The following is a 27,360-nucleotide window of genomic DNA, read 5'->3' on the forward strand; positions in this document are numbered from 1 at the left end:
TACAATAAATATCAAGTACACTGATTTAAACCTATATACTCTCTGCCTCATGTTGAGGTTTCCTTGCTTCTTTAGTATCATTTAGAATCATCAGGGGCATACTTTGAATGTATTCAAAACTTCCTTAGGAATAATGTTGTTTGTTCAACCCAGACTGCTCACAGTTCCTTAAATTCTTGCTCTCACCATTGCTTTAAAATTATTTTGTTCATTTTAACTTGCTGACAAGATCTGGTCTTGTTTGTTTGTTTTCCCCGTTTGTTTAAAAACCACTGTCTATGTGATCCCTTATGATATAGCTATTATAGGCATTCATAATTCTTTCCACATCAGGTGGTCTCCAACTTTCTTGGTAGTTGTGCCTGGACTCATTCTAAGTACCATACTTTCCATTTGGAACCAGGGTTCCCTCCAGAGTTTAACTCTTCATAATTGTTGGCTCCTAACGAATTACGGATTTACTATCAGAGGCATATTTTTCATTCTACATATAAATTCTGGTCCATATATTACCCAAAAGTGTACAAGGCATGTCAATACCTCAGAACAATTGTGGTGTTATAATTCACATTCTTCTTAGGCCATAGTTGATACTATGGCTATCTGGATAAAGGAGAGATGGAAGTTGCTAATTCCATATAATAGGCGTATGTGCATGGTAGCTGTAGGTCTGGCTGGCATACAAATATCTCAATTTGACTATATTAAATTGTGTTTTTAATCATATTGTGACTAATCAGAAGAGGGCTCCTGGGTGGCTCAGTCAGTTAAGCGTCTGACTTCGGCTCAGGTCATGATCTCATAGCTAGTGAGTTTGAGCCCCATCATGGGCTCTGTGCTGATAGCTCGGAGCCTGGAGCCTGCTTCCAATACTTGCCTCCCTCTCTACCTCTCCCCCGTTCTCACTCTCTCTCTCAAAAATAAGTAAACATTAAATAATTTATAAAAAAAACTAATCAGAAGGTATTAAAAAAGAAAAAATCATTAACCTTAATGTTCATCTATATTTACTCTGAGAATATACCAGTATTTATTTAATAACTAACCTTTTGAAATTTTCATTGCCTTTAATATTGCTAAAGGAAATAATAAGTTATTCTTGTATAAAAAATTTAGAACATAAATGTACCTAGGATTGATTTCTATTAGTGAAATTATTGGGTCCCAATGTATAAGGGACAAATAGATTGTCAGAAAGCTTTTTTTTTTTTTTTTCAACGTTTATTTATTTTTGGGACAGAGAGAGACACAGCATGAACGGGGGAGGGGCAGAGAGAGAGGGAGACACAGAATCGGAAACAGGCTCCAGGCTCTGAGCCATCAGCCCAGAGCCTGACGCGGGGCTCGAACTCACAGACCGTGAGATCGTGACCTGGCTGAAGTCGGACGCTTAACCGACTGCGCCACCCAGGCGCCCCATATTGTCAGAAAGCTTTAAATAATGGTGTACTTCCAGAAATCCCTCATCACATTCTTGGTAACATTTGATGAGTGAAAATCATGTGATATTATTATATCATTTTATGGTTACCGTTTACATATGGATATTTTATTTTTTAATGTATTGACTATTAGTGTTTCTTCTATGATCCAGCTTTTCTTCTCGTTGCATGTTGTACTAAATCTCTCTATTCTTTTCTACATTCTACTAGAGTTTCTCAAACCTACAATCACAGATTTTGTTTTCTATATTATATGAATAAAATTATGTTCTGCTGCTCTTCCAGTATAAATTTTAATTTTGGTATTATGTCTAGGGCTTCACAGCAGTTCTTCAAAATTTCATCCCTCTGCTGCTTCTTGTCAGCCTCTTTCCTTAATGTTCTCTGTCCCAATTTCTCAGGAGGCACTGGCCTTTGTGTCCTGCTGAAGATGCCAAATCATTTCATGTCATTTATAAAATGAAATATTGAGAGTGAAGATTTTGCTGTAATTATTCAATATATTTCTACATTTGCTTTTTTTGTAAAGATTTTTTTTGTGATCAATTCAGTTTCTTCAGCTTATCGATTCTATAGCACTTTGGCATATTTGATCATATGAGCATCTTGGTGCATTATCATCACTTTATTATTCTTTTTTTTCTCACAAGACATTCTAAGTTACTTTTGTTGACTGTTCTTCCCATATGCACCTCTGAATACTGAAGCTTCCCAGGACCGAGGCTTTACACCCACTGTTTACCTATATCTACATTAATTAGCTTCATAATTATATGCAAGGCTCTGTGTTAAATGTCATTTATACTGATATTTTCTACATTTGTATTTCTAAACCAAATTTTTCTATTTGACTTGTATATTAGGTCTATTAGGATTCCCTAAAAAGAGTTTGAGAATAGAATTTACATGCAAGAAAGTAAGTAAAACGTTAGTTTGTGAACATAATTCATTCTGGAAACATGCCTGTAAACCAAAGCACTTGCATATCAAAGAGAATTTCCTCATGAGAAATAGTGCACTCAGATGAGTCATTACACAAACCAGAATATTCAAGTAAAATGATTACAATGCTGTAATATAATACAAAATAATAAAGAAAATATAAAAATATAAAGAAAAATAAATCAACCTGCACTTACCTTTCAAAACTTTCATGGCTAGTGTGAGGGAGACAAGAGAGAGGAGGATGTAGGATGACTTTCACTATTACTAATGGAATGATTGCTATCTGTTGGCTCAATGGAATCTTTTTCTGCATGGGGGCCATTGTATACACTTGCACAGATATTGACTACAGTACAGTGTTGATAAACTCTTGTAATATACTGTATTGAATGTAACTGGAAATAAGGAGCAGAGGAAAGGGTCTATATCTGCAGGCAGCCTGACCTAGAATGAAGCAAAGCATTCCTAAGCTTACTCTTCTATGGAAAAGCAAAGGACTGTCCATAGGTGCTTTGAAGTGACAAAAATACACTAATGGCTGTTGTGGACACCTTCCAACCTTCTGAAAAATCACTGATTTCTGCCAAACACTGTGGTCTGAGACTGAGCATCCGAGCATGGGAGACAATCACTCATAATCCTGCAAAGAGACAGACAGAGAGAGAGAGAGAGAGGGGAGAAGAATCATTGGCTCATTTGTGATCATGTGACATTCTGCATTACATACGACTTGTATTGCAAGACATTACTCATTTATCAAGTGAAAATTTATTAAAAATGTTTTCTCGTATTGCAGAACAATTGCAGAACAAGTTACTCACAATCCAAGATTTTACCGTATTGTCATGGGTAATGTAAAAGAGCCTAAGGAAACAGAATAGGAAACAGAAGAAGCCCAATGAAGACTTGCTTTCAGATATAAGTCTAGCCCCATGGTGATGATGTACATTGAACCATGAGGACAAGAGTATTGCCTTTTGTTCTTTACTTGCTATTGCCCTGGAAGAAACTGTTTAATGTGAGGTGTTGACAATGGCCCAAATGCAATGTATGCGCAGGTATAGGCAGCAGCACAGGCAGTGTATGCGGCAGTTGGGTGAGTGATAGCACTAAAGCAGTCAATGGGAACCTAAGACATTTGGGAGGTGCACCAACAGTGTTTGCCCCAATATCAAACTGCCTACTTTGTATCTTTGCTTTAGTATCCAGGAGCCATCTAACTAAACCAATTTTAAAATAAAGGTTTGTTTCTCCTCATACACACTTCTAGACTCATGATTGACCACTTCTCTAACTTTTAAGCGACACAGTCTTTTATTTGGTTACCTAAACCAAAAACCTAGGAGACTTCTTTTATTAGTTTGTTTTGCTCATATCCTGTATTCGGGCTTATTGTAAGACCTGTCAGTGCATATTCAAAAATTTTCCTAGTTGTCATAATATTTTATGACCTGATGGAGGTGAGGCGAGGCATTCTAAAAATACGTAATTTTTCTGTCATTCATGCAACTATATTGTCATCTGCCTGTTATATATTACAGAGCAATTAGACAAGGAGCAAAAAAGTGGAAAAAATTCAAAGCAGACTACTAAAATGAGAATAAATGTTTGTTAGGTGGGCTAACTTGATGACTATATCTAAGTATTTTCATGTTCTTGCTTAGAGACACGAAATCTCTTTTGTATATCAAAGAAAATACTAACTTAGGTACTTAAGGGAATGTATTTCTTTTTTTTTTAATTTTTTTTAACGTTTATTTATTTTTGAGACAGAGAGAGACAGAGCATGAACAGGGGAGGGGCAGAGAGAGAGGGAGACACAGAATCTGAAACAGGCTCCAGGCTCTGAGCTGTCAGCACAGAGCCCGACGCAGGGCTTGAACTCACGGACCGCGAGATCATGACCTGAGCCGAAGTCGGACGCCTAACTGACTGAGCCACCCAGGCGCCCCAATTTCTTACCAATTATGATAAATAAGCTTTGTCCAAATTTAAGGTCTCTGTTGCATCTTTCTCCTAGTTGAGTCATCTTACAGAGTGATCTGACAAAGAGTTCTGAGGGGAAAGGTTTCCAATCCAAGTCGGTAGTTTTTGTTGATTTAGTCCTATGTCTGCATCATATTTAATGTTTTCAATTGCCACAAGTCAAAGGTTACTTGTCAGACTTTAAAATACTTGAATATATTTTCACAGTTCTGTCTGTATTTAAGTGAAATTGTGCAGGTCCTCCTGACTTGTTTTAATTCTTTATGTGACTCTCATTGCTGGAACACCAAAGGAAGCTGAGACTTATTATGCAGTGAACCAAAATACTACACAATAAAATAAAGGGGTGTGTGCTTACACATGTGTATAGATATTTGAAAGAATCATAATCACAGCACAAATTAAAGCAATCATAAATTCAGATATATCATTCATAAACTTATTTAATATGGTAATATAATATATTAGCTCTTAAACACATATATTCATTTAGGTCACAAAAAGACATTCAGCTGATCTTATCCTTGGCTGTAAGTCTTACTTTCTTTGGAAGTAGGACATCATAACAATTTTTACTTCCCTAGGACTTTTTCTCAGTTGGATGTTTCAAAGTAGCCTATTTATTTTTAATGATTTGATACTCTGTCTTCACTGCCTTTTACAAGGTTAAGTTACTTTTACTTTTATATTACTAAAAATACTGTTCAACCTAAAGTACTAAAGTCTCAAAAGCTACACATATAAGCAGAATTAATGACTGGAAGACTGTGTTCTTCATTTAGTCTATCCAAAATGCAGAGTGCTGCTTAGCTTTTAACCGTTGTAACTACTGTGGCTATCATGGGGTCTCTGCGCATATTTGCTGCAGAGGTAGATCTCAGCAGGATAATAAAATGTATGCTCTTTGTTAGAAACTAAGATTTTTAAAGCCTTTAACACAAAGACCTAATGATGAATACTTTTTCCAGTCTCTGCGGTTGGTGAAATTCTGTTTTACAGGGAAAATATGAAAAAAAAAGGCCAATATTGCACAAGTAAAAAATCTACTTCCAAGCCACACTTTGTCAAATAAACATACTGAACAATTAGTTATATAAGTTATTATTTCTACTTGAGATACCAAAAATAGCGTGAAAGTAATATCTTGGCTTGCCTCATTTTACACAGAGACCCAGTATGGAAATTTAACTAAAAAAATAAACTGTCATTACAATCTACTTTTCTCTATTTTCAGAAATGTAAATGTTAAGGTGTCATAAATTATTAAAAGAAACAAATTTCTAAAAAAATATGACAATATATTTTATTTTTGTTACTTTTAGAAACAAAATATTGTAAGTATGACTAAACTTTATTCAAGATCAAAAGGCATTCAGTGTCTTGTGCCTGACCTTATTCCTTTGATCTAATTTCTTATATTTTTACTTACATACAGGACAAACATCTACCTACCATATAGAACATTGCATATATGTCATTTCATATGAATTATGAAAAAATATATACATTATCTGCTTATTCTTTTTATTTTATTTTATTTCACTTATAAATACATTTTATGGTCTAATTTAACTTTAATATAAGTTTTAACTCTAAAGTACTCAAATTTGTGAATAGATACCTATTAGCTAGTGACAAATTGCTCTGAAGATCATAATATCAATTTACCCTCTCAGAATCAGTTAAGGGAAATAAATTTATCCTTATTCTTGCCAACATTTGAATCTATCATTCTACTTTATTTTTCCCAACATTGTGGTTTGACATAATGGCTTTAATCGCTTTAGTTTATAGTTATCTGGTAGCTTGTAAGATTGAGCTCCTTTTCAGTATCTTTAATTGCTATAAATATTTTGGGTTCTGTGACTGCCTAATTTCTGTTCGTGGACTTTGTTCTAAAACTTACAGGTTGTCTTTTCTTTATATATGTTGGATACTACATGTCTTCTATTATGTTGAGTTGTTCTCTCCATCTATTGTTTGAATCTGTTGCTTGGGTAAGAACATTATCAGAACCCTGTGTTCTGGGGCACGAGGGTGGCTCAGGTGGTTAAGCATCTGACTCTTGATATCAGCTTTGGTCATGATCTCGTGGATCGTGTGTTTGAGCCCCATGTTGGGCTCTCTTGTGACAGTGCAGAGCCTGCTTGAGATTCTCTCTTTTTCCTTTTCTCTGCCCCTCCCCTGCTCTTGTACTCTCTCTCTCTCTCTCCCTCAAATTAAATAAATAAACCTTAAAAAAAAAAGAACCTAGTGTTCTAAAATCAATCATGAGAAATGCTTTAATTTTAAATAAATTAATTATAAAGACAAAGGGGATGGTAGATTGCACCAGTATAGAGAAAGTATGTGACTTCGGTAGATTACTTCTGTATCTATTACTTCTTAAGGGTCAAATACCTTCTTAGAAAGGATAATGATTTGCATTGATCAGTTTTACACATACCAGGCAAGAATATGTATTGTTTTGGTAAAACAAATAGTAGCAAACTTCCTATAAGATTTTAGATTTTATTTTCACTATTTATTAAAATCCTGTTTTCATCTAAGGTAGAAATGAAAAGAAAGAAAACATTGTTAGAAAACAATTATAGAAAAAAGACTTCTTATTCTGAGATAGAATTTTCCAGGTTATAATTTTCAAGCAAGGTTAACTTTATTCTGCTATCGTCCTGTTTTATTTTCAAAGAGACACATAACCTCTCTCATCAAACAGTAACATTTCCTCCTGTATTTTTGTTATAATTTGATTAGGTCTAAATTGCCTACAGTAAAAGTCACCCTTTTTAATGTGCAGTTATGTGAGATTCGAACAACACAGAGTTGTGTAACTGCAACCACAGTCAAGATATACCATCACTATCCCAAATTCCCTCATACCCACTTGTAAACAAGCATTGTCCTCACTTGATCTCCTGGAAACACATGGTCTGACCTGTCAGTACAACTTTCACCTAATCCACGATGGTCATTAAAATAGGTTCAGACAGTATGTAGACTTCTGGGTCTGTCTTCATTCCCTTAGTATTATGAATGTGAAATTAATCTATGCTGATGCTGTGTAGGTAGTTTGCTGACTTTTAAATGTGGAGTAGTATTTCATTGTATGGATCTGCCCTTCATTGTTTACCAGTTCACGAAGGAAAGTTTGGGTGGGTTTCATTTTCTGGCAGGTCTGAATAAAGTTGTTATAAATATTCACACCGTATATTTGATTGAATACAATATTCACATCTTTGGGTAAATACCAAAAGTGTTTGCTGGCAATTGCTGTGTCTTATGGTAAGTGCACATTAGCTTTATTAGAAACAGTGGAATTGTGTTCCATACTAGCTGTTGCCTCTGCAACAGAAATATATGAGAAATATATGAGAGTTCTGCTTTCTGTACTCCCTGATCAACACCTAATAATGGCAAGAGTGGGATCTTAGCCATTCTAGGAAGTGTTTAGAGGTATTTCACTGTGGTTTTAAATTTGTTTCACTAGGGACTAATGATATTAAGCATCTTTCCATGGTCTAATTTGCCTTTGTTTTCATAATGAAGTTTAAAATCTTTTTAAAATCTTCTGCTGATTTTTTGAGTTGCTTGTATATTTAGTGAGTTTTGAGAGTTCTTCATACATTCTGGATGCAAGTCTTTTATTAGTTATCTATTTTGAAAATATGTTATAATTGCCTTTTGTTTACTGTTTTATTCTTCTTACAGTGTCATTTGGCAAGCAGAAGTTTTCAATTTGATAAGGTCCAATTATCATATTTATCTGTTGTAAATTGTGTTTTTGGAAAATTTTGCATATCCTGAAGAAATAATTTTCCTATTTAAAAAATGTTTTTGTAAAAATTATAGGTAAATAGTCACATATACTTGTTTGTTTTTATGGTAGAACAATCATATTGAGCTCTAGCTTTTTTCCACCACATGAATGTTCAGTTGTTCCAGCCCATGCTATCTCAGAAGGGATAAAAGTCTCAAATCAGAGATCTGAACACCAGATTTTTACACAACTAATAAATTAATATGAGAGAGATACTTTATATATATGTGTGTGTGTGTATATATATATATATACACATAAATATATATATATATATATAGATATATATATATATAAAATTAGCAGAGTTTGTGCTCATGAGCGTATAGGATGTGTCTTTGTTTCCATGTGTTGTGTGTGTGTGTGTGTGTGTGTTTTGAAGGTGATGTCAATGATTAATAAACACATATTGAGCTCACTCTAATTAAGCTTTCTTGAAAATATTTGAATTTTGGTGAATTTTTCTTTTAGGTGAAACATTTACTTACAACTATATTTTTAAATGTTTTTAGATTTGCTCTTTCCAATGAGAAAAGAATGGAAAGTATAACATGTACACTATAGAAATTATGTAATCACGTTTAATATGTTGACTAAACATATTTCCGAATCCTTAAGTATGACTTCATACTCTTTATGTATGCTCTCATCTATACTTTTTTCTAATGTCATTATTTTTGACAAATATATCTAAATATTACAGTTTATCTATTTTGAGAGAAGAAAAGAGCATGTGAATGGGGAGGTGCAGAGAAAGAAGGAGAGAGAAAAAATTCCAAACAGGCTCTGCCCCATCAGCGCAGAACCTGATGTGGAGCTTGAACCCTCTAACTGTGAGATCACAACCGAGCAGAAATCAAGAGTTAGAGGCTGAATTAACTAAGCCACGCAGGCGCCCGTTGACAAGTATTATTTGTCATTCTTTAGAAGTAATAAGAATTATGGATATAGTACATTATTGATACAGTTCACTTTAATTTTGTTGAAAAACAGTCATAATAGGAATCCATTTATAAAGCAGGTGTAGAGTGAATCCAAAGTAGAATTCTAGTGATCGTCTATTTATTTACTGCCTACATTTTCTTCATAGGTTCATTTTTTTTTAAATTTTTTTTCAACGTTTATTTATTTTTGGGACAGAGAGAGACAGAGCATGAACGGGGGAGGGGCAGAGAGAGAGGGAGACACAGAATCGGAAACAGGCTCCAGGCTCCGAGCCATCAGCCCAGAGCCTGACGCGGGGCTCGAACTCACGGACCGCGAGATCGTGACCTGGCTGAAGTCGGACGCCCAACCGACTGTGCCACCCAGGCGCCCCATTCATAGGTTCATTAAAAATGAGAATTGTAAGTAATATAAAACTATGAGAAGTTGTGGATACATGCTCTTAGAAGTAAGAGAAAAATTGGCCAGCTTGAATACATAGATTTTTTTAAAGTAGGTTCATTACTCAATAGAATGTGAGATAAAAGGAAAAACAAATATTCTTGTGGTAGTATGTTCCAATGTGCCTTCCTAAATACCTATGCTATTAAAAAGTTAAAAGTGTTCTATTTTCTGTTAAATTGAAAGGAAAGTCTCAGTGCTTTTGTCTGTAAGGGCGATAATATTTGGATGTTAAAAATTTTACTTCTGTTTCTAACATGACAACAAATATAAAATATTAAGAAATAAAAATATCCCAATGTTCCATAGCATGATAAAAATAGATTCTGCCTTAGAATATGCCCATAGTGCTGCCCATGTTGAATAGCCTAGGTCTCATTTATGTGACATATGGTGACCTAACTCTCTCTTTAATTTTTTTTTCTAATTTACTGCTAATGAAGAATATTATAGTAAATAGTCATTTTATTAGTTATCTCATATTCAGCAATCTACACCTGTGCCAGTCATTATAAACATGATTAATGTGATAGAAGTAGCTCATTTCATCACAGAATGGCATTTTCACTTGCTTTGACACTTCATTGTGGCAGTCATCTCCAAACATAAGGTCACAGCTGTTCTGTGACATTTTTACACAATGGAAAACCAGCCTGTTCCATAGAGAAATAAAAAAGAAATTTAATAACCTGACATTTGAAAGTAGAAAAAAAGCATTTCAAATACAGGTAATTTTACATGGATCTTATGTGAAAACAACATCAGCGTTAAAGAAATAAAGAATATTTTCTTAGGCCAATTATAATACACAGACCTAACAAGGGCATCCTTGTGAGTCATTTTTCCAGTGGGCAAGACTGACAAGCTTTGAAACCTTTTCAGCAACTTGTATCCATGCAAACCTCTTCAGTTTTTATTGCATATGGAAAATTTCTGTTTATTTATAGTTAATATAACTTCTGGGGCGCCTGGGTGGCGCAGTCGGTTAAGCGTCCGACTTCAGCCAGGTCACGATCTCGCGGTCCGGGAGTTCGAGCCCCGCGTCAGGCTCTGGGCTGATGGCTCAGAGCCTGGAGCCTATTTCCGATTCTGTGTCTCCCTCTCTCTCTGCTCCTCCCCCGTTCATGCTCTGTCTCTCTCTGTCCCAAAAATAAATAAACGTTGAAAAAAAAATTTTTAAAAAAATATAACTTTTTATAACTTTTTGTGTATATATTTATTTTGATGTAGAACTGCCATACATAAGTACATCTCTATCTTAAAATTACACAGTTTAATTGCAATACAATGTAATGAATATTATTACATTATTGGAAGTGCTTCTGTCCTCTCTTTTCAGCCCATGAATTTATCTATTCTAACACCACTGTCAGAGTGTTTTAATAATTTGAACTACTAATCTCAATTTCTATCTTACCTATGGTATACTTGCTAAATTTATGTTTATTATTATTGAGATTTTGAGAATTGGCTTAATAAAGACTAAGCTGTAAGTCTGTATAATTGGACTTCTCATATTGAATATTGATATTATTTCATCCTTTGTGAAAATATCTCTACCTTAGAAACTGTAGTTCTCATTATCAGGCTATTACTTTTGATCTAACTTGAACATCCATTCAGCTGTCAAGTATGGCTTACAATAAAGGAATATTAATGACCATAATTAATCAATATTTTGAGCTTTGGTTTTTAAAACTTTAAGTTTTATGCATATTTGACTCCTGGTTCTATAAAACAGTTGAAAGCACTGAGTCTTCTTTGCCTTATTATTTGAACATGCCCCAAATTCTATAAATACAATTCTTATTGCATTATTTCATCTGTCTCAATGTCTTTAAAAGCCTTATCTATGCTGGTGACTTGAATTTGTAGCTCTTCCTCCCATCACAATAACCTGAGATATCTATATCTATCTATATCAATATCTATATCTATATCTATATCTATCTATATCTATCTATATAGATATCTATCTATATCTGTGTATCTATCTATATATATAATGTGGATCTCATGTTTAAAAATAAACTATCTGGGGCCCCTGGGTGGCACAGTCGGTTAAGCGTCAGACTTCAGCCAGGTCACGATCTCGCGGTCCGGGAGTTCGAGCCCCGCGTCAGGCTCTGGGCTGATGGCTCAGAGCCTGGAGCCTGTTTCCGATTCTGTGTCTCCCTCTCTCTCTGCCCCTCCCCCATTCATGCTCTGTCTCTCTCTGTCCCAAAAATAAATAAACATTGAAAAAAAATAAAAATAAAAAAATAAAAATAAACTATCAAAATTGAAGCACATATATATGTGTGTGTGTGTGTGTGTGTGTGTGTGTGTGTGTGTATATATATATATATGGTCATTATATATATAATGGGGTGGGATATATATATATATATATATATATATATATATATATATCTGTGTGAGAACTGCTGATGTGAATATATATATCCCACTAAACCCATGCCCTACCATCAAGTTATTTCCCTCTGTGCATCACATCAGCAGTTCTCACACAGAGATAGAGGAGTTTTCTTGATTCCTCTCATTACCTTCCATGTTCCCACAACCAATCAGCAGCAAATTGTTTACTTATAACTATAATAGTTTGTCTAAGCCCATATTTCTTACTACCTTAGTCTTAACTATTTGCTCAGACTACTAGTGTCTTAACTAGTTGGTCTGTCTTCATTTAGGTCTGTATTATAGCTCTACTTTTAGTCAGCAGTGTGGGAGCAGGGGGTGGGGAAGCCATCCAGACAAAAGATAAATGCCTGTACATTTGGATGATGTGATTATTGGCAGGAAATCCCTAAGGGATTTAATAACAACAACAAACAACAAAAATTATTTAAACTGATAAGCAGGTTTAACATGGATGAAGGTAAAAAATTAATATAATCTATTCTACTTTTACATACTGATGATGAACATTTGGATATTGAAAGACATGAAATAATTAGGATAAATGTGACCAAAGATATTCAAGGTCTACAGATACGTGCTATGGAGGGTTAATTCAGCAAGCATGGAATTGGTCTGTTGTATTTTGCTAAATAACCTGCAACACATTGAACTACATCGAGTCATGAAATAATATGAAAAATAGTGTTGCTTTGTAACCATGGGTTTGGGTTATATGGAACGGTTTACATAAAGTTGTCACATTACTTATTGATAACAGGGAAATTTAAAATCTGTATTCTGTCCTGGTGACACTTCCAGGTGGCCTGCTTATATAGGAAAAATATCTGTATATGTGTAACAGGGTATGAGAATCCTCAATTGAAATTGCACTTTGGGTTCTCTGATTCTCATGTATTCTGTACACATATCAGTAGTTTTCTGACCCAAGAGATAAGTATATCTTGATATGGCATTTGTAAAAGGAAGATAATGGGAGCTTAAGACTCACCTTACTGGGTCTTATGCTCTGAGGGAGTCTTTGCCCTTAATGCTTATGTTTATTTCAGTCTTTTACTAGCATATTATTCTTTTTCTTAAAAAAAAAAAAAAACTGTAGGGGCACCTGCGTAGTTAAGTGTCCAACTTCGGCTCAGGTTATGATCTCACGGTTCATGAGTTTGAGCCCAGCATTGAGCTCTGCTCTGACAACGTGGAGCTTGCTTTCAGTTCCTCTGTCTCCCTCTCCCCTGCTCACACACTCTCTTTCTAAAAAATAAAGAAATATTTAAAAGAAAAAAAGCTATAGATTTGTAAACATCATTATGGCTGTCGTGTTTCTCTTTTGGCAATCAAACCCTGAATTCATGTTTAGTGCAAGACCATAAACTACTAAACATCGCTGAAGGAATTTAAATAAGATGTGTATAAGAGATACACTGTGTATATGGGTTTGAAGATTCAGTACATTAAGATGTATATGTTTCCCAAATTGATCTATAGGCTTAATGAAATCATGTTAAAATCTTATCAGGCTCTTTTATAGAAGCAGAAAACATATTTGAAATGTAATATTGAAATGCAAAAGACAGTATGGCTAAAACACACTAAAACAAAAAAAGATTTATAAGACTTATACTGCCTGTTGTCAATCTTATTATAAAGCTGCAATATTCAAGGGAGTAACATAATATGTTGAGGTAGACAAATAGATCAATGCAAAATAATAAATTTGAGAAATAGACCCATGTATTCGTGGTCAAGTGATATTTTTACAAAGGTGCTAAGGTAATTTAATAAAGGATAATCTTTACAAAAAGTGATCTTGATAAATTGGATACATAAAAAATGAACTTCAACAGATATTCTGTACCACATACAAAAGTTAACTCAAAATGGTCACTGATTTAAATGTATAGTTATTTTAAATTATAAAATATCTCTAAGTGAACATAATAAAGATCTTTGTGACCTTGTTCCCTCTCAGTGAATGTCCTCTCTTGCTACTGATTTATGTAGTATTATTCTTTCCTTCCAGGTCAGACTTAATACACACTTTATGAGGGAAAGGCATAAAAGGGACCATTCTTCCCCTTTTCCACCCTCCATGCTACTGGTGTGATGTAGAAAGAATGGGTATGATTAATATTGGAAGAAATCATAAGCCAGAAGTGTAATGATTATAGTCTAAAGAATTCAAGAGAATCCATGGCTGGAAACATGTTCTATGTTTACACAATAAAATTCTGAATGCAAATTTACTACAACCATGAAATTAAAGGTTGTAGCCACCTGCCTACATATTCTGGGTGAGACTTGCCTTTGTGGCCATCATCTATGGAACATGATAACAACAATTTGGCATGTCACTGAGAACAAGTATGTATGAGGGTGTGTTGTATGATGCAGCATCATGAGCAACGATGTCGCTGGCAATGAATAAGTGGTGTTATGAAGCAGCAAAGGAAGATGATCTCTATTGGTTCATGTATATTGATCCTCAAGGGCCATGCATGTGAGTAATAACAGTGTTACTATTGTGTTTTTCATGTTGGGAGATATTAAATCAGCCAGCAATGCAACTTTTGACAAATTAAAAGTTTAAGAGATAGTTCTTAGACCTGACCAAGCGGAGATGATGCTCATATACTATGAAGAATTTTCATATGCAGTTTGAGCAAAAAAACCCAAATACTCTTTTTCCATTATTCTAAATCATCATAAAATTACTATATGCACCCATAAATTTTCTAATACATTTTAAAGTAAATTATGTATATAGGAAAGGGAAAAATAAAACTATTTTCCTTGAGTCCTACACAACTTAAGAACAGCTCTGATATCAGTATTGAGTTTACTGATTTCAAAATTGTACTGTTGTTATATAAGAAAATTTCTTGTGTGGGGAAAAATATACATAGAAATATTTAGGGAAAAGGACTCAGTGCACAAAATTTACTCCCAAGTTATTCAGAAAACTATTACACACAGATAAACAGACACACACACACACTCACTCACTTGGAAATGTTTTATATTCTTTTTTTTTTTTCCAATTTTATTGATTTTATTTTATTTATTTTTTTTGGCATTTCATTGTTTTTTTTTTTATATATATGAAATTTATTGAACAAATTGGTTTCCATACAACACCCAGTGCTCATCCCAATATTTCACCTTTTTATTTATTTGAATTTTCAGAAACATAACATAAACTAAATAACTGCTTTTTGACAATTTAAAGTAGTTTTGAATATCAGATATGTGCAGTGTCCTACCTCATGTTTTTCCATTTTATTTTAATATACCTGATTGTAAATTAGTTTTCTTTTCCAAAATATGGTGCTAATTAGTAGGATGTAGCAAACCCTGGCAGTGTGAAACTATAAATATGTCTTACATTAATCAGGAGTATAACATATCATGTAAATGCTCAGGGGTCAAAAGATTCAAAAGATGGGGCGCTTGGGTGGCTCAGTCGGTTAAGCATCTGACTTCGGCTCAGGTCATGATCTCGCGGTTTGTGAGTTCAAGCCCCGCATCAGGCTCTGTGCTGACAGCTCGCAGCCTGAGGCTGCTTCGGATTCTGTGTCTCTTCATCTCTCAGCCCCTCGCCTGCTCATGCTCTGTGTCTCTCTGTCTCTCAATAAAAAGTAAACGTTAAAAAAAATTTTTAAAAAAGATTCAAAAGATAATTTACAATTTAAAAAATATATTTTGTCATTTTATGTTCTATTTTTTCCATTTCATCTTTAAAGAAATTTAGTTACCTCAGATAGAAATTGATTTCCAAGTATACTGCTAAAAATTGTACATTGGTGTAAAAGGCCAGACAGAACAAATGTATATGCATTAAATGGAGGTCTATACATAAGTTATTCTAACACTAATTTGATTTGCAAAAAGCATTAATACAATGTACATGTGTTAATTTCATTTATAGCTGCAGACTGATGATTATTCATTCACTAAGAGGCAATTTGGTACCTGGAATGAGATGACACTGGAAATTACTTGTGAGACAGAGATATTCGAATGAGGTGAATCTGAGACATGCACAGTCTAAGAGACTGAGAAGTAACCTCACTTCTGACCTCACTTCTGTGTTAATGTCATATTGTTATGGACATGAACAAGATAAGTATTGAAATGCTCAGAACTAAATAATTCAAATCCAAAAGGATTTCCACCTCTAAGTCAATAAAATATCATGTTTCTAATGATCTCAGCAAATGCCAGTTAATCATACTGGCAACCAGTGATAGCCACAGTGGATATTATTCTTCAGAATGTCAAGACTTAATAGACCTAACAATAATGAAAGTGATCAATTTGGCTTTCTCATGTATCTCTTTAATTTTATGTCAGTAACTGTAATAGTAAAAAATTGGGAAATTAAAATGAACACGCGATTTGCATTTGGATTTCCTCCTTTTACTTTTTTTCTCTTTTTAGACATAAGAAAATATTCTTTCAGGTGAAAAGGGACAGTGTAGTCACAGTGATGTTTTTTCCTTTTAGATAAGAAAAAAGTCAGAATTTTGACTGAGCCTAGTATTTTAGATTCTCTTTGGTCTTTGACGCTTTTCTGCAATGGTCAGTTTTGGGGCAAAAAGTACTATGTATTTGCCAATTCTTCAATTTGTAAATATAGAGAAGAGGTGAATTCCATTTATCTGTAACTCTATTATATTGTTCTTAAATATTTGAAGATTTGTATTTGAATTTATTATCCATTTGCCATTTAAAAGCCATGAAGACGTTAGGAGTCCGTATCATTACCTGCGTTTCAGTTCCTCAGTCATTCTGATGTAATCAGGGATTTTGAGAGAATTTCAGATCATGATCTTCTAAATCTAGAGCTCTTACCCACTCTTCTCTAATGGCCCTGCTGCCCAGGTTTAGTGTTCAATTCCTACTGGTTAGATGAAAACTCAATAGATGCATGATATTTCTTCAGTTTTAATGATGAGACACATATTATGTCTGTCAAATGACAAAATAGACAAGGTAGCGACAATTGTAATGTGCTTCATTCACGGGGAAACAACGCATGGAACTATAGTGGCTCGTGAGCAGTGGAGCACTCTTCATGAGGGATGTGGGGATTATAGAGTGTTACAAGAGTGAATGCAGAAACAGGGCATGAATGGCTAGGAGGGCAGGGATTTCCTTAAAAGGTTAGCAGGTCTTATTTTCTAGGGAAGGATAAGCTAGCTAACACTGGTGTTTGTTAGGTTTCCCATTAAGTACAGGCTGACTTAGGTTTAGATTTGGGATAGCCTCCCTTTTTGAGTCTCGATATATGAATTTTGTCATATCTTAGAAATGATAACTCTCGAAAAGTCTTTTTTTCAAGTATAGTTAGCATACAGTGTGATATTAGTGTCAGGTGTGATATATAATGATCCTACAATTCTGTACGTTATTCAGTGCTCATCACAGTAAGTGTACTTTTATGCCCTTTTCATATTTCACCCACTCCCCACCACTCTCTGGCAATCAGCAGTTTGTTCTCTGATTCAAGGGTCTGGTTTTTGTTTGTCTCTTTTATCAAGAGTGTTCTTTTGTGTGGATGTTCTATACTCCTAAAATTAATATAGCTTTTGTAATCTTTATTTTACTCTTTTTCTATTGATTTAATAGATCCAAACTATATAAAAATGGTGCCAGAACAACAGTACTTCATATTCATAAAATGCCATATTTTTCCTGTTGACCTTCTTCCTACCATGCCCTTCTCTTAGGGTTTTGTCCTGTTTCTGGTCTTTTCAGAATCTGCAACTTCTATAAAACTGTTATTGTTTAGTTATAAGTTCCAATTATTTTGCTCTGGCTTAACTGCCCAATTTACACAGGTAGAATTTTTCTGAAAGTAAAAATGTATTCTTTATTTAATATCTTTACCTGTGTACTCTCTTTAATTTTGAATAATTCATTTAAAATAAAACTATCAGTTATAAAAAGTGACTAATCTTTATTTTTTTAATTTTTTTTAATGTTTATTTATTTTTGAGACAGAGAGAGACAGAGCATGAACGGGGGAGAGTCAGAGAGAGAGGGAGACACAGAATCTGAAACAGGCTCTAGGCTCCGAACAGTCAGCACAGAGCCCGACGCGGGGCTCGAACCCACAGACCGTGAGATCATGACCTGAGCCGAAGTCGGCCACTCAACCGACTGAGCCACCCAGGAGCCCCAAAAATGACTAATCTTTAAAGAGCATTCATGTTCAAAAAGCCCTCACAGAGGGCTTACAGTATCTCCCCAGGGAAACCTGCTGATCATATAACTGAGTGATACACCTATTCCTTGCCAGGCAAGCAATGATGATATTGTTTTCTCTGAAACCTATTTACTGGTTTTATTTTCAATCATCTCTATTAGTTTTATACATTGCATAACACATTATGAAAATCTTAGTAGCTTAAAATAAATCATATTTGTTATCTCACAGTTATTATAAGTCAGAAATCCAAGCCTGAATTAGATGGATCATTTCTAAAAGTCTCACAAGGCTGAAATCAAAGGTCTTCAAGGCTGGTTTACAATCCAGAGGCTCAAACTGGGAAAGATCTACTTCCCAGAGATGTTAGGTCGTTGGTAGAATTCATTTCCTTACAGTAGTAAGAATCCTGGCAATTTGCTTCTTAAGCCAAACACACACAGATAAAAACTAGGGTGATTCTGCTAGCAAAATTGAATCTTCTTTAATGTAGTCACAGGAGTGGCATACCTTTGCCATAGTCTATCATTTAGAAGCAAGTCTTGAATCTTTCTCATTGGAAAGGAAAGGAATTACACAAAAAAGCCCAAAGCATGAACAACAAAATGCTGGTATCACAAGGGCCCACCTTCTATTTCATTTACTGTAGTAGAGCATCTATTTGTTGATTCCCAGAATCTTGTTAAATTTCCCCTCTGAATATTAAATGTTAAAGTTTAAGGTAGGATGATGAATTTACACTTCACAGAATAGTTGCAGCTGAGATATATTACTACTACTACTGCTGCTACCTATTATTATCATAATAAATATTTTCTCTTTTTTATTGTGTTTATTGTATTTTAATTACTATTATAATGATCTGTCTACTCTTGGAAAGGAATATACCTAATAACTGGTTTTATTCTATGCCACAATTTCTTGAAATTCTTAACATGGCCACATTTGATTATATCATAAACATAACAAAATTAAATAGTTCATGGTGGCCACTTCAGAACAGGTATCATGTCATTTATTATTCTAAAATAGGAATATAGAATTCTTTTTATGTACTTAGTTCCATTATTGGTATTGTTCCAAACAAAATTTTTCATTAATATTCTAAAACATACATTCATTTTGGAATACTATACCACACATTCTATTAAATATGAGATGTTTCTCATGTTCTGATGTTTTTTTAATCTCTAAGATTCCACGTTATGTGCTAATTTCAGTATTTAGAGTAGGCTTTGAAAAAAAGGACTACGTAAATTTGAAAGGGTTGCCAAAAGATCTGCAGAGCCATTTTGTTTATAAAATGTAACCATTCCTTGGTCTTCCATATATCTGTTAAATTTTTCTGTAAACTTATTTCCTATACACTCAAATATCATTAAACATATAATAGCAGAGAATTTAAATTTCTCATTCTGATCATAATTCTGGGAAGGGATTTAAATAGTTTTACCCTCTGCAAAGCTCATAAATGCTAATGCACTCATTGGAACTCTTTTATGTATTTAATTTTAGCAAATATTTGAAAGTCAAAAAGCTTCCAGTATTTTAACTATCAAATAGGTTAAGACATACACATGTCTATGCATATTAGGAGATAGGGAATCAATCAGTCATTATCATGCAATAATAACTTTTCCCATGTTTATCTAACACAGTACTCCCATTTATTTGGTTAAGTTGGATTTTGTGAATTTTATGTTTTTATTGCTCTTGAATAGTGTTTCACAGAGAAACTTTCCCATTTTGTTTGTTTGACAGGGTCAAAATTTAGACTTCCAATGTACACCTAATTGCATGTGGATCTTGCTTTAATATTGTCTTGCAAATAAATTAAAGTGACTTTTATTTCATTATAAGAAGTTCATTAAGGTGACCAAATAATATATCATATATATTACTTCAGTAGTCTCAAAGACAGTTAAATTTAATATTCTTAACTAGATTGTAGTCATTGCTCACTAGAATTATGAGGCAGAATATTTAATACTTGGCTTCTCTTTTTCCATGAAGATCTGGAAATGGGTTTTAACTATAAAAGAAAAAATGATACAATTCTAATGGTCTAAAAGATACAAATGAGCCCCAGCACTCCATCACCTATATTTTAGATTATGTATGTAAATTATGATAATTTTCTTAATAATTTGCTTAACATTTACTCTATATATTTCCAGATAAATTGAAGAAAATAATGTTCAGTAATAAGCAAAGCAATGGAACATTTTTAAAAATGATTACAGACAGTGTGATTTTTCTATTTATGAATTAGAATAAGTCAAAGCAATTGCTGTTTGAGTGAAACAAAATAAAGAGAGAAGTATCTTAATAAACAAAAATGTTGGACTTACAATGGATTAAAATGAAAACAGACACAAAAATAGAAATTAAAAAGAGAGATGTGAATGATGATTGTCCTAAGCCAAAGAGTTATATCTGACTGAGCATCCTGAAATTTGATACAATACCCTTCCAAACAGCCACCTTCTTCTCTTCCCCAAAGACAGTGCAGCTGGTAGTGGAACCAAGTTCAATTGACACTTTCGATTGCTTTTATGTCAGCTAAATCCACAACTTAATAGATTCTCTAAATTGTGAACTTTTACTTTTGGTTTAATTAACATATTCTTTAACTTTAAAATACAAATAAATGCATTTATAACTGCTGGGAAAAGAGAGGCAATGCAAAATGCATTTATCATTGAATGGGTTCTTATTAGTGGTATAGAAATATTTATGTTTCTAGATTTTTTATATATATTATGGCATATCTCAAATATATATGAAATAGAATGGCATGATGAATCTTCATATGTCAATCTTTCAGCCTCAGTAATTATCAAGATACAATTTTGTTTCATCTATGTCTCTGCCTATTCACTCCCCATCCCAGATAATTTTCAAACAAATTTTAACACTATGTAATTGTACTTCAGAAGGCATTTTTTTAAAAAAAATTTTAACATTTATTTATTACTGAGAGACAGAGAGACACAGAACATCAGAGCATGAGCATGGGAGGGGCAGAGAGAGGGGGAGACACAGAATCCTCAGCAGGCTCCAGGCTCTGAGCTGTCAGCACAGAGCCCAGTGTGGGGCTCAAACTCACGAACCGCGAGATCATGACCTGAGTCCAAGTCGGACGCTTAACCAACTCTGCCACCCAGGCGCCCCTGAAGGCATTTTTAATTTTTTTTTCAACGTTTATTTATTTTTGGGACAGAGAGACAGAGCATGAACGGGGGAGGGGCAGAGAGAGAGGGAGACACAGAATCGGAAACAGGCTCCAGGCTCTGAGCCATCAGCCCAGAGCCCGATGCGGGGCTCGAACTCACGGACCGCAAGATCGTGACCTGGCTGAAGTCGGACGCCCAACCGACTGCGCCACCCAGGCGCCCCAAGAAGGCATTTTTAATGAAGGTTTTTTTCAGCTATTGCCACAATAACATTAACAAACCTAAAAATTTTAACATAGAGACTTTCTTATCACTCCATATATAGTCATTGGCAAACAGACAAAGGTTATAAATTTTAATTGGTTATTATGGCTTCTCACGTATCCTTTATTTTGTATAATTTTCCTCACCCACTTATTTTTCTAAATGTATGTTTATGGAAGAAATAATTTTCTTTTAATAACATAAGCAGTCTGGCTTTTGATATTTACATACCAGTGGTCATTTTGCATATTCTTTTCCTGAATTGCATGTAAATTAATAGTTTAATCCAGTGTCTAGATAAATTCAGGCTTAATATTTTGCCAATAATTTTGTTCAAAAATTATTTTGACCATTAAAGTGATCATAATGTCTGGTTGTCTCTCTTTTAGTGATATTCAAAACCACTGACAATTATTTCTTTATTCCATTAATTCATGAGGGCTTGCAAAATGTTAGCATTCTTATTTTCTGTAATACTTTAATACTTTTATAAAGAGATTGTGTCCTAATCACATGGGTTTACACTGAGGTACAATCTATAAAGCAGGAACAGGATAATCACTTGAATTTTTTCTAATTACCTCTTTTTATAATAATGAATTGTTTCCATATATTTCTTACAGTAACTAACAGTTTTACTTCCACAAATATTCCTATGAACTTATGAATTGAAATTTTAACATATTAAAAACCTTAATCGTATTAATTAAAATATATTAAGTTCATTAAGTGCACATAGTCTACATAATACACTAAAAATTCAATATATGCTCATTGGTGACAATAAATATAAACACTATATTAACACTATATGTAATATAAACTATTTATATATATATATTGTTTATATTGTTTATATATATACATATAAACACTGTATATATATATATACATATATACATATATATACATGTATATACATATATATATACATATAAACATTGTTTATATATATATAAACACTATATATAATATAAATGTATTCTTTTTCCTCTGATATGATGATCTGAGAGTTTTGCTTTACTCCAGTTTTCAAGAGAGTGGCAAATTATTTAGGAAACTTGGACTATTGTACATTCCAGATCTTTCAGAACTAGAGTGATCTGAAAGAGTGATGCACACTATGATATCATCATGAAGAGTTTTTTTATTTCTACTACATAACCTAATACTCTTGACTTCTAACTATTGCTACAATAAAGCATACTATACTATTGTGCAGGTTGCAGGATAAAGCAAATAAGTAATTTTGTTGGTGGTTTTTGAGAACTCGATTTTTGACTTGGTTTAAAGATGTGCAGTTAAAAGGTCAATACAAATGAAAATTATGTATTTTAAAAATAAGATGTATTATTGAATGTGATTGATAAATATAAAGTCATAATATATTTTATCTTAAAAAAATAGCCATGTTAACTAAAAAGCCCAGAATACAATAACAAGCCAGCTTGGGGACAAGATTATAGACTCTATATGTGATTTTTTATTAAAAGAAATCTTGAGCAAATGTACATTTCCAGACATGGAGGAGGAAATATAAATGATTATTATTCTGTAGTATCTTAAGAGCAGAAAGCAAGAATGAGATCAATGATTTTTTGAATCTTGTTAGAAGAATAGGAGTCAACTTGAGGATTCCTCCAAAGTTCCAAAAACAAAACAAAAATTTAGTCTCAAAATTGATATACATAAAATATTTTTCAATTCATTTTCTTTATTTTATATTTAACCAATTTTTAGCAATAAAATCAAGTAAATGCCACATGAATACAGAAATTATTTTTGTTATACAGAAATGGAAGTAAAAAATAAGTGCTGGAAAACAGTAATTTAATTAAGCAGACACTTAAGCAGAAAAATAATTTTCCATGACCCATGCCATTTACATGAATCAATCATAATAATTCCAATAAATGTTTTGGCCATGTAATAGCAAATAAGCGCAAAACCTTTAGTGAATAATATTCTAATACACATAAACATACAGGTGGATCAAAATGTAATGTTTAAGGATAAATCTATCTATCTTTAATAAATCTTCAATCCAATATCCAAAATAAGCTTCAAGCTCTAGTTAGAACATAGTACATTGTTAAGGCACACCCATGAAATTAAGGATTTCCATGAAAGTAAATGCATAGGAGCTATTTCTGTCCATTTAAAATTATATCTTAGGGGCGCCTGGGTGGCGCAGTCGGTTGAGCATCCGACTTCAGCCAGGTCACGATCTCGCGGTCCGTGAGTTCGAGCCCCGCGTCAGGCTCTGGGCTGATGGCTCGGAGCCTGGAGCCTGTTTCCGATTCTGTGTCTCCCTCTCTCTCTGCCCCTCCCCCGTTCATGCTCTGTCTCTCTCTGTCCCAAAAATAAATAAACGTTGAAAAAAAAATTTAAAAAAAATAAATAAAAATTATATCTTAAATTCAAAATATACCAGTCCATAAAGCTAACTATATAACTGGCTTCATATTCAAACCACCATCCTGTTTGTATTGTTCCTTGGCTCTCTTCAAACCAGTCCAGTTCATATTGCCTCAGAATACAAAACAAATCAATCTAACAGGATTGGATGTCAGCATTTTACCAAAATTTGTTTTTAAACAAATGACTTTTAGGTATATTGTACCATAATCTAGATGTCACAGTAGTAACCAATAAAGCAAATATTTTTTTCTTTTTTAATTTTATCGAATCATTTAAACATTGATACTATTACCAGCAACATGATCATCGTACTTATTTTAAGTTTTTTGTTTTGTTTTCTACACTTTTACCACAAAATATAGTATCTTTAAACATGCATAGTTAATTTTTTATCTTTTAAAATGACTGAAATAACTCTTTGCAGTTATATGTGTATACTCACACATGTACACACATACACACAGATAAGAGAAAGCCTACACAATTAATTTTATTTCATAAACTGAATGGGGAGCAGTTTGTCCTTATATTTTTAGGAACACAATAAGTACAGTCTACTTCGCAAGAACATTGTTGCAATAAGTGAAGATATCTTTAAATAGATTTGAGTTTCTGGTGTTAAATTTATATACTAGAAAAAAGCCAATAAATACTACTTTTATAATAATATGTTTTGATAAAATTTTCTTATAAAAAAAAACACCAAATCAGTTTGTATGTCTTGCCATTGATTGAGATATTCTTTGATATTTTTCAACATTTTAAATGCTTTCCATGAAAAGCAACAAATATAATACTCTGATATCCCTTCCTTGTTTCTTTAATGGGCTGAGAAGTTCATTTATCAACTTCAATAATAGATACATTTATGATGACTTCTATAAACATTCTAAATTTGTTATCCTTGGCTAGTTTGATACATGCAGTAGAAAACTAAAAAAAAAAAAAATCCAAGCCTGATTTTGTTTTTGAATTCCACTATGGATGAATGTCAATGTGATCAAATACATAAATAGTTTCATTTAATGCATATTATGAAATGTAAAAAGCTAAACACAGTAAGCTGTTTTTATGAAGTTCCTCTGAGTTTTTGAAGCCATGCTTTTCTATTTCTGTATTCCTAGTATAAAGAATACAGAAGAAAATCTTTATTATGCCCCCTCTCTGTTTTGCCTTATGAGTATATTCAGTATTCATATGTTAATTGTTTAAAAATTAAAATTGAATAAAATGACATATAAAATAGATTTGCCTATTGGAAAAATATGTAAAGAAAAAAAAGTATATCCATGCAGAAACTTCTTCCTATATTTCATTATTCTAAGAAGTTAGATAAGCTACTCAGGACTTATTTTTACATGAGAATTATTGAAACTTCCTTTTGCTGGAATAAAAATGGATAGCATCTGGGGAACATTTATGTAGTCAGAAAGGAGGTGAAATATCTTTAACATGGATAATTGAAACTCTAAAAAGAATAATATAGTTCATATTTCTCTAGAGTAAGTGATAAAGGAAAGGACATATTAGCATTCTTTGTAGAAAAGATATTTAAAGAAATAGTCCATTTATTACATTGTAATTATTTCTCCCTTGAAACAAAATTACATCTCTTTTGACATTTTATCATCATATTTTCATTATTGTGTTATTTCTTACTTATCACTTATCTTATTATGTTGCCAGTGACTTTCCATGACTGTTCTGAACTCCTTAAACTTTAAACTTTCATACTCTCTGGCTATAGGATCTTGGAACATTTTTCCCACTTCAGCTGAGAAATCTTAACTTCAGGAAATTTTTTTCTAGACTCCAACCACTCCCTATCCTTTTAGAGGTTGAACATCTTTAGTTCCTTCTATTGATTTCAGCTTAGAACTACTCACAGTGCATTATAGTCTTCTGCTTACTTTGCAGGCCTCCAGAAGTGGACTGTGAGCATGGTCTTACTCATCTCTAGATCCTTAGAATTTACATCCTTAGCTTTCATTAAATTATTGCACATGTAGCTTCTATATGTAAAATTATTTTTACAAAGATTCATAGATAATACACTACAGAATCCAAATGAGAAGTTTACTCCAATATAAAATATTAGTAAAAATACTGCAAACATAATTAAGTTGTCAAACTTACAGGGCTACTAGCAATGTGGAAGGAAAACTAACAATTTTGATTTTCAGTTTCCTTCTCTCTGTAACAGTTGGCAGCACGGCAATAATAACACTCCTAAAATAAAGTATATCAACTTCTACATATTTAGTAATTTCAAGTTATTAAGACTGTGAGTGTGACTACTTTAGATTCCTCATATAAGTGAGATTGTGCAGTATTTGTCTTTATGTATCTGGCCTAATTTATTCAGTATAAGATCCTTCAGGTTTATTCATGTGGTCACAAATGCAGAATTTCTTTTTAAAGGTTGAGTAATATTCCTTTGTGTGTGAGTGAGTGTGTGTGTGTGTGTGTGTGTGTGTGTGTGTTGCCTTTAAACAAAAAAAAAGCATATATCAGTTGACAGACACTTAGATTGCTTCCATATCTTGGCTACTGTGAATATTGCTGTAATAGACGTGAGAGTGCAGATATCTTTTGATATACTGATATCAAGTCCTTTGGATATACCCAGAAGTGCGATTGCTAGATCATAGACTAATTTATCTTGTTTTCTAGAGGTGAGCAGGGTAGAGAAATATAAGTGTTTAAGTGAACTACAGTGAATATTTATTTCTCTATGTTTTATGTATGTATATGTGTGTTTCGGGAGATTTATTCATTTTCTAGCTATTGAATAACCACATGTAAAAAATATTAAAATATTTTGAGAAGTACAAAACATGGAGGTATGTGAAGTATACGAGTTTAGAAGTGCATCATTTTTATATTTTCATTACCTTGTCTGAAGATGGATGTTGGTTCATTGTGATTTGAATGGATCTGAATAACTGGATCACCCAATTAACTTTTGAACAGATTTGAATAATCGGATCACCCAATTAACTTTAATCATCTAAGATAAAAAGAAATGCTATTTTATGGAGAATACTGATTCCAATTCTATTTAGTATTATTTTTTTTAGTCAGAATTCCTAATTTTTCAGATTAAGGGTAAAAAAAACTTATTTGATATTACCCTTAAATTGAAAGTAAGATATTTAGCTTATCAAGCAAAACTTACGATATGGAAAAAATTGCACTTTTTGGAGTAAGAAGTTAACAGATGCCTATGGCTATGCCAGTTAGGTATTGTAAAGATCTGGTTACAGAGCATCACGGAATATTATTCTATTTTTATTTAAT

Source organism: Lynx rufus, unplaced genomic scaffold, assembly GCF_022079265.1.
Source record: "Lynx rufus isolate CCGP_SWC_20201006 ecotype Redwood Valley unplaced genomic scaffold, mLynRuf1.p SCAF_1, whole genome shotgun sequence".
Classification (NCBI taxonomy): Eukaryota; Metazoa; Chordata; class Mammalia; order Carnivora; family Felidae; genus Lynx; species Lynx rufus.